Source organism: Natrix helvetica, assembly GCF_964273705.1.
Source record: "Natrix helvetica genome assembly, chromosome: 1".
Classification (NCBI taxonomy): Eukaryota; Metazoa; Chordata; class Lepidosauria; order Squamata; family Natricidae; genus Natrix; species Natrix helvetica.
In genome coordinates, this window is record NC_138548.1 from 157959250 (window position 1) to 157963675 (window position 4426).

Consider the following 4426-nt stretch of genomic DNA (forward strand, 5'->3'; position numbering starts at 1 on the left):
CTCATATATAGTGTTCGGCTCCAGTAAGCACTTATGAGGCTGCATCATTGCTGACAGTTTACTCAATTTGAAAAAAAAAAAATCAAATGAACAAATCCTGTTGTTTGCCATTCGACAATTTTTTACAACTGATTTCACACGTTTATTCTGTTTACTTTGACATCAGTGTCGACATATGATCTACCATTGGAAGAAAGGCCACGAGAGCTCACTGTCAAAAAAATTATCTGTCCTAGTGATACCGGAGTGATCCATTGTGGGAGACAAGTAGCCAAGAAACAAAGTATTACGGGTGCTTTCCAAATAAAACCTATTTAAGTATACTGTTTATTTTACCATATTAATTCTAGAGGTACAATCCTGTCCCTGTTCAGCTTTTAACAAGAGGCTTGATAGTGCTGATGATGCCCTTAGTGAAATTTTGAGGTAGTGATCCTTGCCTAGATTGGGGTACAGCGGTCCTGGAAATTTAAGGACAGTTCAGGCAGCTTCAGGAAGCAGGCCCAATAGTTAAGGACCCAGGAGCTGCCATTCAGTGACAATTGTCCCTTTCCATCCATCTAGGCTACATCATGGATTTGATTTTTAGCATTAAATATTACTTGGGTTTCAAAGGATACACTTTCAACTAAATTCTGAGCGAATTTCTTCACATCTTAGTTTAGAAGAACACCTGACGGCCGTGACCAGGGGGGCCTTTTACCAGGTTCGCCTGGTACATCAGTTGCGCCCCTTCCTGGATCGGGATGCTCTGTGCACAGTCACTCATGCCCTTGTCCTTTCTCGCCTGGACTACTGCAACACTCTCTACATGGGGCGGCCCTTGAAGAGCACCTGGAGGCTTCAGCTGGTCCAGAATGCGGCCGCATGGTTGTCATGGGGGTACCTAGGTGCTCCCATGTTACACCCCTTTTAGGCGGCCTGCACTGGTTGCCGGTTGTTTTCCGGGTGTGATTCAAGGTATTAATTATGACCTTTAAAGCGCTCCATGGCTTAGGCCCAGGGTACCTGCGAGACCACCTACTGCCACCAGTAGCCTCCCACTGTCCAGTACGATCCCACAGAGCTGGCCTCCTCAGGGTGCCGTCGGCCAGACAGTGTCGGCTGGTGACCCCCAGGGGGAGAGCCTTCTCTGTGGGAGCGCCTTCCCTCTGGAATGAGCTGCCCCCGGAGCTTCGCATAATCCCTGACTTCCGGTCCTTCCGACGCGCCCTAAAAATTTGGCTTTTCCAGCATGCCGGCCTGGCCTGTTAATTTTAACTCATTTTTAAATGTATTGTCTTATAAATTCGGGTTTTTTTGGGGGGGGGGGTATGTATTTAATTTCTTTTTAACTTTTGGGATGTGTGTTTTTTAATGTTGTACCCCGCCCTGAGTCCTTTGGGAGAAGGGCGGCATATAAATCCAATAAAAACAAAAAAACAAAACAAAACAAACATCTGAAGTCAGAAGACTATTAAGTAGCCCCTTAACAGAATAAATCTATTCATGCCTGGTTTAAAACAGGTATGTATTTTTGTATTTATTACTAGCTGATAACCCAACGCTGCCCAGGTATTTATTTATCCTAATCCTGCATTAGACAGGAAAAGCCCTGATTTCGGCAACAATGAAATTAGCTACAAATACTTTCCTGTGCCCCCAGAAGCCATAAATTTGTCCTCAAAAATAATCAAAGCCTTCTGGGAGGAGACAAGAATTAGAATTAATGCACCCATAGAGGCACAGGCCTTTATGGAAAAAAACAAAACAAACCTAGAAAAAACAGAAGACTCTACAATGCAGGACACGGGAGGGGCCGGAGCTCTGCCAGCGGGGGGAGAAGGGGCAATATCAAGAAAGCTCAGATCACAAAAATGAATAAGAAAATCACATTGTTATAAACAGACCGAAAGTAGTAATGGAATTATATGTAGATCATATACTACAATGTATAAACTGATTGAAAATATTATTAGAATTAATATGCTGATTATATGTGATTATGTATTAATGTTTTATACTCAGATGTATTCTATGAGTTTGGAGGGAGGGGGCGCCTGCCACACTTTGCAACTGCCAAAATTTGTATACCTTTCCATTTACCTTTTCCCCTATAAATGTTAAAAAAACCAATAAAATTCTTTAAAAAATAATAATAATAATCAAGGCCTTGTTGAAAATGTCCAGACCAATTAGTAATTTCTAATGTTGGATTTTCCCCCCGCCCCTTATCTGAGGGAGCCTCCTTGTGGAGTACTGTAAAGCCGTCACCATGGCAACTCCATTGCACTGTACAGTAGAAGCCATTTTATGTCAGTATGGTAGAAGCCATTTTAAGGCACAACAGGCTGTATCCTAACAGAACACACACACCGAGGGGTGTTAGAGGTGACTTACTGTGACCCCACAGTATTTGTTTCCAGAAAGTAAGTCATCCGTGTACCAGGTTTGGTTGAAATTGCTTGAATTGTTCCAGAGTTATGCTGGAACACAGACAGACAGATAGACAGACAGACAGACGGACGGACGGACGACGAAGATAGATAGATAGATAGATAGATAGATAGATAGATAGATAGATAGATAGATAGATAGATAGATAGATTCAGGAAAGTGAAAATAACCACCACAATCATATTTTTAATTCTCTACCATTTATGATAATTTCTCTCTTTCACATTCTCTCTTCCTTCCTCTCTCAGGTACATTCATAGGTATTTACCATGTAACAGCTGTGTATTCCCCTGAATCTGGCAATCCCCAGAGCAGAAGTTACTCTATCTTGTATCAGCTTTACATCATGCGCATGGTAAATGCTTACATAGAAGATTGTAAAATTCTTTTGCCTATCTCCACATTATCTTCTCTTTTACACCTGTGTTTCAGTTACCATCGAAACCCAATGGCTCATAAGTCCAAAAGGCAAAATCAGTAGCATATTTGAATCTTAAGGTTGAAGTGGGAAGACACAGCCCATAGGTCATTCATATTTCCTGTTCTTTGGGCATCTTTGCAATAACCTATCTTCTACGTTCACACCTTTCTTTGCTATCAAATAGGCAATATATTGGGAAGCTGCTTATGTAATTCCAGGGACAAGACAATTATCAGCACGGAGAACAGGAAGTCAGTGATTGCAGTTTAGCAGCCTAATGGAAGCTATTAAATATGATTCGTGAATTTACAACTTTTGGAAATGTGACTAAGTCTATTAGCTGGCTGTAATGTCAATGCTTTTTCCAAAAATAATTCTTTTAATAATTCTGTAAAACTGTATAGCAACATTTGTTCCTGAAGTCTCAATACGTGAACATCAATGATCCATGAAATGGCAACTTTGATCTATTTTATGGGCTGTATGCCACCAGAGAGACGATCTGTCAAAATGTTTTAGCTTACCTTTCCCACATTTAAAAATATTCTTTTTTCCGTACCTATTTTGGGGAAATTTCCACAATTAGGGAGAAAATGCTGTGCAAAATCCTCTTTTTTTTTTTACTTCGCTGTCCAAACCCAGCATCCTCAATATGGACTCTCAAAAATCTCCTCTGCAAACAGCCAGGTACCATATCCCAGTGATTTTATTTGACTTTCTTTTTATTTATTTTACATTGCAACAAAATTAAATGGCAAGCAAGCATGCTGCAAAAAGAAGTTCAAATTTCAAGCATAGTTTTTTTTTTTAAATTTCAAATACTATTTCTGATCTCTGCATATATTTCATGGGTATTTTTCAGAAAATAAGCATGATAGATAGTCGTAGTCCAGTGTTTTATTTGCAGGTGTTCCTACCAGAGGTTCCACCAACCATCAAAAGAGGATATGCTGGAATGGTAGAGGACACCTTGAAAATCCATAGAGAAGAAACTTCGTCCGTTTGCATTCCAGTAAATGAGGATTTGAGGATTGCGTATGCCTATGACAGTAACCAACTTTTTGAGACTGGCCATAATATGCTCTGAGGATTCTAGACCTCCCATATGGGTCCAGAAAGATTGAACTGTCACCCGAACAATAGCTGGCTGTCATAAGAAAGCAATTTTTCATGCATTTAACTTGGGTCATTGAAATTGTTAAAAATGAACGTTGCAGATTGTGGAAGTACTCACACAAGTTAAAGACATCATTTTAAATTGGGCTTAGAAGCTTCATTTGGCAACATACCCAGGAAGCAAGTGGCAGCATCCCTGGCATAAAATGAATTGTGTTCATATATCCCAGAATCAGTGAGGACCAGAGGTGGGTTCCTGCCAGTTCTAACCTCTTCTATAGAAGAGATTCCACAAATCTACAGTGTCATTTAGAACCGGTTCCAGCTCCCTCCCCCCACCCGTCTGCACATCATCAAGATGAAGAGCGAGAGGAGGAATTCTGGGAATTGAAGTCCAAACGTCTTAAAGCTGTCAAATTTGAATACCCATGGGGTTTTTTTTCTAAAGGGTTA